Source organism: Symsagittifera roscoffensis, chromosome 1 (assembly GCF_963678635.1).
Source record: "Symsagittifera roscoffensis chromosome 1, txSymRosc1.1, whole genome shotgun sequence".
NCBI lineage: Eukaryota > Metazoa > Xenacoelomorpha > Acoela > Convolutidae > Symsagittifera > Symsagittifera roscoffensis.
In genome coordinates, this window is record NC_087062.1 from 19,334,932 (window position 1) to 19,347,793 (window position 12,862).

Below are 12,862 nucleotides of genomic sequence, written 5' to 3' on the forward strand. Positions count from 1 at the left end.
AGTGCTACTGGAACCCGCAAGAAAAACGCAGATTCCGCTTACAATTGGTGGATTTTTGCTTACAATTTGCAGATTCCACTGAGAGTTGCGGATTCCGCGCCAGCTCAGTTTTACTATACCTATATTTTAGTTTTGGTTTGAGTAACAACCACTGCAAATACTGTCGCAGATTCTCTAAACCCGCAAAATTTGGGAGCGATTTTGAGTGGTACAGTGCTTTAAATATTTGGAACCAAACAAAGCAAAGAAGATCAGATAAAAGTAGCAGTGTTGCAGATTCAGCGACAAATATGATTTTGGTCTGCTGCGTAATCCGTTCACAATTCACAAAACGCACAGTTTGGCCTCGTAATGTGTACAATAAAGTGCTGCACACTTTATTTTCGATTAAAGCTAACTGAAAGTTTTTTGATTGCATAATTGACAAAAATAAGTGAAAAAAAAAGAATTCTTTTTTCTTTTTTTTAAATCAATTTATCCACCCAATATAAAATACAAGGTTTTTTAGTGCCTCGTATTGTTTTAAAGCGACTAAAATTGCTGACCTCAATCCAATTTGAACGCATTAACTTGCCCTCACGTATGATATAAGAACGCAATATGTTGAGCGTTAAATACTCCAAAATGACCAAATTAGCAATCTTAAAACCCCCAACTTTACCAAAAATGATCACAGGTGAAATGATCACAGGCAACAATTTTTCCTTAAAAATGCTTCAGTGAAAAATGTTTACTCGAAAAACTGGAGATTTTTTGAATGAAAAAAAAAACATCCCCAGCATAATTATTCAGACCTTTCTTCAAAAGTTGGAACAAAAAGAAAACTTTCCTCCTCACAACAAAAATGATCTGTTCCTTTTCAATTTGTTTTCGGATTGTCAAAACGTTTATCGGAATTTTTACTCCGTTTTTCTTAATTGATGTTGCTTTGCCATCAGTATTTTTGTCTGAAGAGATCCAAATGCCATAGATATAACCGAAAATTAACACGTATAAAGATTAAGACATTTCTGCAGTTTATACTCAGAGAAATTTTTACTCAGCAACGCAGCTGTGAAAATGGCAGCATTCTGTTGCCTGTTTTTGGGTAATTTTGGCTACTTTATTGGCAACGAAAAGTCAAACACAACTATCAATATAATCAAAAATGGAAGGCTTATCATTTTGAACCCGCAGTGATTAGCATTAAAGGCTTTATATTTGTTGTTTTTTCTAAAGATTTGAAAAGATGTTTGATCCCTTTCTTTTTGTTATGCTATTGGAGAGACTGAAAAACGTAATGAAAGAGACTTATTATAAACCATTCATTAATCAATAACAAAAATGTTTTTTTTTTAAATTTTTTTTATCCTGCCAAGTTACATGTCGTAGCTTTCTGTGATATTTCCACAGCAGATGGCCACTTTTCTTTTGATTTGTTAGTTTTTTTTCAATTTATGTAACTTATGTTTCGAACTTATTCGTAAAGGTTCGTAAATGTGTGTGTAGAGTTTTACCTGTTAAACAAAAGATTTTAATGCTTTTCATTGAAAATTGCTTCATTCGTTTCCCAGACTATTGGTTTCCCGGCTAATCAAATAACACTTTAAAAATTTTTCAGGTTTACTTAAGCTTTTGGTCACCAACTTTCTTAATGGTTGAAGTTTTATGTGGATATTTGGAGATTATCACTGTTTAGATTTTGGGTTGTTTTTCCAGACACAATTTTCCTTTTTTAACTTGCAATTTTTGACGGAATTTGTTTTTATCATTCAAAAATTTCCGAAACTCAATTTCACACACAGCGCTGATACTATGGAAATTAATTACATGTTATGGATCGTGCTATGGAAATCAGTTACGACTTCTAAATTTTCTGCCACTACCAATGTTCACTCAAATGAGTGGTATTTTGTTCCTCGCAAAGGTTATGACCGAGGATGACGAGATTATTAGTTTACCTGAAGAACCACGAAAATGTTTAAACGATACAAGACGAGGACTGAAAAGTCCAGAGGTGAATTTGTCTTCTGAACTTGCAGGCTTGTTAATCAAAACGAGAAATGCATCGACATCAGTTAACCTATCGGATTTAAAAGTAGATTGATCAATTTGACGAGAAATTTTGTTGACGAACGATTCTCAGAAACAAATGTCTGCATGTGGCAACTCGCATGCGATTGCAACAGATGCAGAAATATTTGGACTTCATTTTAATGTTTGACAACTAGGACCATGCGCCCTGCAGCTAGCTGTAAATCCTCAACAACAACAACAACAACAACAACAACAACAACAACAACAACAACAACAACAAACAACGACAACAAGAACAACAACAACAACAGCAACAACAAGTACATCAGATCCAACAACAAAAACAACAACAACAACAACAACAACAACAACAACAACAACAACAACGACAACAACAACAACAACAACAACAACAACAACAACAACAACAACAACAACAACAACAACAACAACAACAACAACAACAACAACAACAACAACAACAACAACAACAACAACAACAACAAAAACAACAACAACAACAACAACAACAACAACAACAACAACAACAACAACAACAACAACAACAACAACAACAACAACAACAACAACAACAACAACAACAACAACAACAACAACAACAACAACAACAACAACAACAACAACAACAACAACAACAACAACAACAACAACAACAACAACAACAACAACAACAACAACAACAACAACAACAACAACAACAACAACAACAACAACAACAACAACAACAACAACAACAACAACAACAACAACAACAACAACAACAACAACAACAACAACAACAACAACAACAACAACAACAACAACAACAACAACAACAACAACAACAGCAACAGCAACAGCAACAGCAACAACAACAACAACAACAACAACAACAACAACAACAACAACAACAACAACAACGAGTACATCAGATCCTTTTGTCACACTACACTAATTTGAAAAGAACAATTTTGTTTTGTAGTTTTGTAAAGACTATGATTGGAACAATCTGTGCTACTTGCTCAGTAACCGGCTATCCTTGTTCTTTTGTGCGTTTTTTTGCTATTCAAAAGGTGCCATGTTTGCTTGGTACAATTTTCGTCGTTTTCATGATGAATAGTCCTTGATCGAAAAAATATAAATTCGTTTGAGTTCCGATATTGAACCAAAAAATACTAAACACATTATAAACAGCTTTTCGAATTTTTTTTTAACTCAAGACAAGTGCAGCAGTTTTTTTTCTCTGGTAGATATTGCTTTGCATTTTAAGCGTTTTATATGATCAGTTGTTTTAAAACCTGTTGTGCAACGACCGAGGTTTTGCAAGAAACTGATCAGATTCAACAATTAAATGAATGAGCTTGATCTTGAAAGTGGATTTAGTTTTAAAAAAAAGGATTATCAATCTAGACAAAAAAGGATTCCACTAACAATAGTTAAGTCTTTGCTTTTAAACTCCGCATTTGCTTGATAAAAATTCATGCTACAGCTCTTAATTGTTCAATCAAGGACTGGATCAGTTAAGTATAACAAACAAAACTATTATTTTATTTATGGAATCCGCTTACATTTTGGAAGTCCACCAACATTTTACTGAAATTGCTTGCAGTTGCGGAATGCAGAACAACTAGCCATTTTTGCTTGTTGCGGATTCCGCGACAAAACAATTGTGCAGACAAAATTAAGTGATAGGGAGAAATTTTCTCAGTGAAAGCCACTAACGTTTTGGAACATGTTGCAAGACTTGTCTCTGGAATTCAGGAATAGACAGAATTCAAATTGTGCGCCTACCCAGTGCAGAGTTTGGCCTCGTAATGCAATTAGCAGAAAAAAAAACAAATGGCTCTTTTTTTAAGAAAATTTTCAAATTTTGAACTTCAAAGAAACAATTATGACTTCAAGGCTGTTTGATTTTCAAGAAAATTTTTGCAGGCAAAACACGGCAATCAATGCAGCAAATTTTCTACCTTTTTTTGCAAAGGTAGAGTTTGGCCTCGTAATGCAAGTAGCAGAAAAAAACCTTTTTTCCCAGTGCAGAGTTTGACATCGTAATGCAAGTAGCAGAAAAAAAAACAAATGGCTTTTTTTAAAAAAAAAAATTCAAATTTTGAACTTCAAAGAAATAATTATGACTTCAAGGCTGTTTGATTTTCAAGAAAATTTTTGCAGTCAAAACACGACAATCAATGCAGCAAATTTTTCTGCCTTTTTTCGCAAAGGAATTGGGTAAAGGACTGTAAAAAACGTTATTGGTATCTTTACAATCTTACATAAAAATAGATTGATAATCTTTTTTTTGTCTTTTCTTTCTAATCTAAAATCTCTAATATTGTGTTGAGTACTTTTTGGTTCAACATCGGAACTCAGACGAATTTACATTTTTTCAATCAAGGACTTTTCTTCATGAAAACGAAGAAATTTGTACCAAGCAACCATGGCACCTTTCAAATAGCACAAAAAATGCACCAAATAAACCAGGATAGCCGGTTACCGTGCAAGTAGCACAGTTGTTCCGACCATAGTCTGTAAAAAACTACAAAACAAAATTGTTCTTTTCAAATTAGTGTAGTTTTTTCTGCGTAGTGTGATAAAAAGATCTGATGTAAACTTATAATTTACACCTTTTTGGCAGTGATAATTTTATAGGCAATTGGATAAAAAATGTTTGTAGAAATATGTGTATAAAAAAAAATTTGAAAAAAATGAAAAAAATTTTTAAATTTCTTTTTTCCATTTTTTTGCCAAAAATTTATGATTTTTTTGAAATTTAGGTTCCCAAATTGAGACCCAAATTGAGACTAAACACCAAAAACTATTTTAGTTTGCTTGCACTAAGCTGCTTTCATTGCTTAAATTAAGAATAATTCAGCAGTTGCAAGTCTGCTCGGTCGCTTATTTGCTCAAAATTGAAATAAAAATGGAATTTTCTCAATGCTCTGATATTTTTCTCAAAAATTGCAAATGTACCCTAATAATGTTCGAAATAATTGAAATTTATAAATAATTAGGCTTTATAACCCATGAAATAATTTATCTCAGTTTGTTTTCTTTTTTTCAGATTTTGAGATCGAAAAAATGTACATTCAATCAGTGTTTGCGACCGCAAAGCTACTCGGTTTTTCAGTTTTTGAGATTCAAAAACTAATCTTCCTTTCAGTATTCGTGATAGGAAAGGTGTTCATTCGTTCAGTGTTTGAGATCGCAAAAGTGTTCATTCTTTTAGTATTTGAGATCAAAAGGTGCTCATTCTTTGTGATTCAGTATTCGATGTTTAGCTGGTGAGTGCTTACTATAGCCATTAAACGAGATTGAACTGTTGACCCACAAATATAGAATTATTTATAAAAATACAAAGCGAAATTGTGTGTGCTACTGAAACCCGCAAGAAAAACGCAGATTCCGCGTGCTCTTGATGGATTTTGCTTACAATTTGCTGATTCCACTGAGAGTTGCGGATTCCGCAACAGCTCAATTTTACTATACCTCTATTTTAGTTTTTGTTTGAGTCATAAACACTGCAAATACTGTCGCAGAGTCTTTTTTGGAGCAATTTTGAGTGGTAAAGTGCTTTAAATATTTGGAACCAAACAAAGCAAAGAACATCAGATAAAAGTAGCTGTGTTGCGGATTCAGCGACAAATATGATTTTGGTCCGCTGCGTAATCCGTTCACAATTCACAAAATGCACAGTTTGGCCTCGTAAAGTGCACAATAAAGTGCTGCACACTTAATTTTCGATTAAAGCTAATTGAAATTTTTTTGATTGCATAATTGACAAAATAAGTGAAAAAAAATAAGAATTTTTTTTTTTTCATCAATTTATCCACGCAATGTAAAATAAAAGGTTTTTTATTGACTCGTATTGTTTTAAAGCGACTAAAGTTTCTGACGTCAACTCAATTTAGAACGCATTAACTCGCCCTCACGTATAATATAAGAACGCATTATGTTGAGCGTTAAAATCCCCAAAATGATCAAATTAGCAATCTTAAAAACCCCAACTTTACCAAAAAAGATCACAGGTGGAAATTCGTTATAATTTTGAGCTGAGGGCAGCAATTTTTCCTCAAAAAAGCTTCAGTGGAAAATGCTTGCTCGAAAAACTGGAGATTGGTTGAATGGAAAAAAAAAACATCCCCAGCATAAAAATTCAGACCTTTCTACAAAAATTGGAACAAAAAGAAAACTTTCCTCCTCACAACAAAAATGGTCTGTTTCTTTTCAATTTGATTTTGGATTGGCTAAACTTTTTTCGGAATTTTTACTCCGTTTTTCCTAATTGATGTTGCTTTGCCATCAGTATTGTTGTCTGAAGAGATCCAAATGCCATAGATATAACCGAAAACGAAGATTATTACACGTATAAAGATTAAGACATTTCTCAGAGAAATTTTTACTCAGCAACGCAGCTGTGAAAATGGCAGTATTCTGCTGCCTGTTTTTGGTCATTTAGGCTACTTTATTGGCAACGAAAAGTCAAATACAACTATCAATGTAATCAGAAATGGAAGGCTTATCATTTTGAACCCGCAGTGATCAGCATTAAAAGCTTCATATTTGTTTTTTTTCTAAAGATTGGAAAAGATGTTTGATCCCTTTCTTTTTGTTATGCTAATGGAGAGACTGAAACACGTAATTAAAGAGACTTTTTATAAACCATTCATTAGTCAATAAAAAATGTTTTTTTTTAATCTTTTTTATCCTGCTAAGTTACATGTCGCAGCTTTCTGTGATATTTCCACAGCAGATGGTCACTTTTCTTTTGATTTGTTAGTTTTTTTCAATTTATGTAACTTATGTTTCGAACTTATTCGTAAAGGTTCGTAAATGTGTGTGTAGAGTTTTACCTGTTAAATAAAAGATTTTAATGCTTTTTATTGAAAATTGCTTCATTCGTTTCCCAGACTATTGGTTTCCCGGCTAATCAAAAAACACTTTAAAAATTTTTCAGGTTTATTTAAGCTATTGGTCACCAACTTTCTTAATGGTTGAAGTTTTTTGTGGATATTTGGAGATTATCACTGTTTCGATTTTGGGTTGTTTTTCCAGACACAATTTTCCTTTTTTAACTTGCAATTTTTGACGGAATTTGTTTTTATCATTCAAACATTTCCGAAACTCAAATTCACACACAGCGCTGATACTATGGAAATTAATTACATGCTATGGATCGTGCTATGGAAATCAGTTACGACTTCTAAATTTTCTGCCACTACCAATGTTCATTCAAATGAGTGGTATTTTGTTCCTCGCAAAGGTTATGACCGAGGATGACGAGATTATTAGTTTACCTGAAGAACCACGAAAATGTTTAAACGATACAAGACGAGGACTGAAAAGTCCAGAGGTGAAATTGTCTTCAGAACTTGCAGGCTTGTTAATCGAAACGAGAAATGCATCGACATCAGTTAACTAATCGGATTAAAAAGTAGATTGTTGACGAACGATTCTCAGAAACAAATGTCTGCACGTGGCAACTCGCTTGCGATTGCAACAGATGCAGAAATATTTGGACTTCATTTTCATATTTGACAACTAGGACCATGCGCTCTGCAGCTAGCTGTAAATCCTCAACAACAACAACAACAACAACAACAACAACAATAACAACAACAACAACAACAACAACAACAACAACAACAACAACAACAACAACAACAACAACAACAACAACAACAACAACAACAACAACAGCAACAACAACAACAACAATAGGTTCGAAACTTTTAATTCTGGTTAGTCGGTTAATCGAATTTTGGTATTTGCAACATTACCTGCCCTCGATTTGCTTTTTCAGTCCTTGATGCGACCGAACGTTTTCTGTGGCACTAAATGATTTCTACCAAAATTATACTATTCATCGAAAAAACATTTATAAAACATAAAAACATAAAAACATAAAAACATGTCGCCTGCTGCCAAACAAGACTCAAGACACATTTGAAAAAATTTTCGGCTGCTTACAGTAGTTTGGAAAAAAGTGTTCGTTGACTTTGAAGCCTCTGTTTTTAATGCTATTAGGAAAAAGCAGCCTGATACAGAAATCCAAATTTAATTTTTCCATTTGGGCCAGGAAGTTTTGCGCAATGTACAAAAACTTAGGTTTAGGCGCAAGTAAATGGACGATAATGAGTTTGCCTAAATTTCAAAAAAAAATGCTTGGCATTCGTTCCAATTGACGATGTAACAATAGCGTTTGAGGCGCTCCGAAAAGAGGATCGTTCAGAGTAATTTCGGAGTCTATCGGACTATTTTGAAGACATCATTTTGGTGTCTGTCGAAGAAATAGACGCGTGAAACCAAAATTTACCATCGCTGATTGGAACGTTTTAATCGGGTGCTCAGCGGAGAACCTCGTACGAAAAATGCATTGGAGGCATTGGAATGGCAGCTTCAATAAATTCGGTCGACAATGCCATCAACTGTCACCAAGCTCATCGCACCTTTCAACGATCAGCAAAAAAAGACGAAATCAATGTTGAGATGCTGATGCCCAGTGATATTATCAATATTTTCAGAAAACCGAAGCTCAAGTAATCAATCGACAACGAGAAACTCGTGGAAAACGCAACCAGCTACAATCGAGACCATATACAGAAACATTTAAGATTTTGTACCTCTAATGTACACATATCCTAAAACTTTATGCATAACTAGTTTGTTTTGCTCTTTGAACTTTGTCATTTGATGTTTCACATTTCTTTGTTAAAGCTTCTCACTCTTATCAAATAGAAAACTTTTATTTTTTTTTCATCTAGTCTGTTTGATCTAAATAAGTCGAATTTTTTTTGGCTGAATTGCCTGTATTTCAAATCGGCTGATAAAGTCTAGAAGAAAACTTAAAGTTTTTCCAAAACGTTTTCTATGATTTTATCAATTTTTGATAGAAAAGTTTTTTTATTTTAAAATGCAGTCGGAACATTCAAGTTTTTGCCCTGAAACGGGCAGCCTAGTTGCTTCATTCATTTTCCGGACAGTTGGTTCTAATCATGTAATTTTTAATCCATTGGGTTTTTATGGTCACTTTTATTTCTTGAATGGCTGAGATTATCTGTGGTGGAATGTGGTAATAATACATATGGCCAGTTTTGAATTTTTTTTAATTTGGCCAGTTTTGAATTTTTTCCAATTTGTTTCGTTTTTCCAACAATTCCGGAACAGTGCAATAACTTATCCAACCAAAATCATCCCAGACAAAGATCCCGAATGTTTTCATCTCATATTCTAAAAAACGGGCAGATTACTTTTCCCGAAACTCGTCACAATCTTCCAGAACTACATAATGACCGCGACAGTCGCGCCAACAGTTTTTTCTTTTCAAAAATTGTCTTGAAGAGTTTAAAAATTAAACCTGTTTGACCAAAAAAAAGATCGTAGTTTTTTTCTTAAAAATCTACCCCTTGCAAAAATCATAGATCCACTAGTGATTGATGCGTGCTTCCAGATTTCATGAAAAAATTTCTTAAAAACCAACACTTGAATATTTAATATGAACAATGTCTTGTTCTTTATATTTCAAAGCTTATCGTAGCCAGTTCTGTGATGCATCGAGACCTCTAAATATCCTCATACTTATCGCAAATTACTTTTGTTTGGGCTTTGTCATTGCAAGGATGGTTTTTCAGCTTTCCATCCTCTGTCATTTGAATGCAAGTACTTAGGTCGTCCATTAGGGGGAAACCGTCATCCCACCGATCCTCATGAAGTTGCGTCCAATCTATAGTTATCCGCTCTGAATTTTCTGGCTCAGTGTGCAAATCCCCATTGTTTTTAAGAAGTCTAAAACCAGTCCAGTAAACAAAACTCGAAGCTAGGTCAGGTTTCATGTCTGAGTCAACTTCACAGAACCAGTGAATTGAGGTGAAAAGATCGTGCCCTTGGCTTGTACATTCATTTCGCGCTTGCTGGTATGATAGAAGAGGACCAACTGAACCAGTTTCTTCCATCTGGTAACTCATTTTTTGCCTCTCAATCTCACCACCTTCGCATCTTTTCAAGTAATCGATTCGCAGTTTTCCAATGTGTTGTTGGGGTTCGGGCCAGTCACACGTTCGGTTTCGTTCCCGTGCTACGGTTGCTTTTCCTGCACATGTATCGTTATATACTTCGGTCCAGTTTCCAGTAACCAACCAAATAGGCTGAGGTGGTATTTTGTTGGCCAAATTGCAGTTGTTTCCTTGAGTGGCTGAAAAGATTACGGATTCTGTAGCCAAAAAGCAATCCAACGAGTTCATTAAAAGTAAATGAAACTTTGGCATTTTTGAAACATCTGTTCTTTCTAAGTTTCTAAAGTCATCTGAATACAATACGCAAAGTTGTTGGTAAAAAGACGCGCTCAAACATCGAGGGTTTATATGACACTTGAGACTGCATTGTACTTTCGAGCCAACGTGCTGCTGCGCAATGACGACTCGTTTGGAGAGTTTTAGTTCGGCTAGCTCGAAGTATTCGGCGGAACGTTTTAGGGGTTTAGCTTGGGTTACCACCAGGAAAAAATAAAATCCAGCCAAAAAATTGGAGTTTAATTGATTAAATCTAAAAAACATATTTTTCTGCTGAAATTAAAACTAATTTAGTATTGAATGCGGGTTTATCTTAATCGAGATTTTGAATATTTGATCAAAATTGCATAATATTTATTATTCAGCACAACTGAAGACTTCATTATGTGCACCTGGAAAATTGTTTGCCAATTCTTCACAATTGAAATGATCTTATCGCTATTATCACCTGTTAAATTGACTAGTAATCAGAAATAAATGACCGTTTGCTGTGGAAACAGCGCAAAAAATGCCGACAATAACCATGAGTGAAATATAGTTTTCATGTTCAATTATTTTTTAAGGGGGGAAAGGAAGGTGGGGGGTTGCAGACAGGAGAAAGATTTTTCCAAATCTCCCCTGAAATTATTTGGATCACGCTGGCTCCCATTAATTTTATGAGAAACTTATGATTAGCTGAATGCGCATCTAACCATTAACCAATATAGCTGGTTGCTGTGCAAGTAGCACAGAAAGCTCCGACTACACTAATAAAAGTACTAAAAACATTTTTCAAACTGTGCAGATTTTGTTCGTGGTATGCTGAGAGGAACTGAACGAAGGACTAGAACCTAGGCGCAGCCAAAAGTAATAGTGAACAGACATAACCGATAAGGCGACAGATTTATTCAAAAATAATTCGAATGTTTTTAATTTTCTTACAGACATTTTTTTATTTTAAATTGTTTCTTATTGTTAAGAAGGCGCAAAAAGAAAGTAAATCAATTATACTGGTTTCGAACTAAGTTTTTATAGCTCAAATAAAAGACCATCGACCTATTATAAGCCGCCTGCTCGCTCGCTTCATTCGCACAAAATTAGGTTAATAAAAATCTTTAAACCGTTTTTTTACACCGACTACCAGTTCTCGACCCAAGTACTAGTTCTTCCTCAACTTCCGGGACCAGACAGAGAGACTAAGTTATATGAGATAAAATAACATTTCATAATATAACCCAAACAAGGCTGCTCACATCATGGCAAAGCCCTGAACCTTCCGACTGTCCATAAGCTGGTTTCGAATAGTAAGTTGAATATTAAGAATCGTGCATGGAATTAATAAGACCAATTAGCCTGCCTGAAATGAATTTGGAACGATTTTGTGGTGCGGGATAATTCGCCACGCATAAATAATGCGCGTTAAACTTTCAGCATCCAAGTATCACAGCGCTGTAATAGTCACCTTATTGTTTCGACTTTCGATACGAAAGTAACGGAAATTTGTGCTCGGGGTGGGGTTTGTTTTTTTTTCAGACAAATTTCGACTTTTTAACTAGCCATTTTTACAGAATTTTTAAATATCATTCAAAAGGTATTGTTATCTTGAGCTTCAATTTGAAAAAAAAAAACATTTCACCTGTGATCATTTTTTGTAAAATTATGGGGGTTTGAAGGTTGCCATTTTGGCCAATTTGGGACAATAAACGCGCGATATATTTCGCGCTATTAATGCGTAAGCGGAGAGATAATCCGTCTTAGAATCGTTTCAAATTGGTTGAAAGAAGTTTATTTGCCATAATTGATTTGTTACAAGGAGCAAAAGTTTTCCTTTTATACTTTATATGGCGTGTGGAGGGATGATTTTCATAAAAAATTTCAAATTTTAGAAAAAAAAAATTGATTTTATTTTATTACATTTAATTTTTTTGATGTTATTACTGCTCCATAAAACCTTAAAAGGCAGTCGGAACATTCAGGGCTTCGCACTGATATGAGCAGTCTTCTACTATTGCTGAGCGTTTTACAGCAAGATTTAAGTCAAGATAGTCTAGAGGTGAGCGCGAGCCTTCTGGAGTCTTCGAAAGGAATTCGAAAGTCTTAGGAGTCTTTCTGGAGTCTTCGAAAGTCTTAGACGGAACAACACATATCTTTCATGCAGTTTGAAATTTGTATAAGGAATTAAAAGTGATCTATACAAATTAGAGAAGGCTAACTGAAACTGTTTTCATACTCGTACCCAATGAAGGCGGTTTTTCTAAAACGAAATGTTATATAAATTATCTAGCGAATTTTTTGTTTTTTTCTGTACAGAAATGATATACTTCTTTCTTAGTTTAGAAAAAAACAATTTCTGTAAAGAAATAACCAGAAATCAGTTTAATGCTCAACCGCAATTAGATAAAAATGCTTCGAGTACACACAATAGCCGTAGCAAATCAATGCAAATTAACAGTTGTTATAACATGTGTTGCTCTGCGCTAGATTGCTAAAACTTCAAGATTTCAGCATCCAAGTATCACAGCGCTGTAATAGTCACCTTATTGTTCCGACTTTCGATACGAAAGTAACGGAAATTTGTGCTCGGG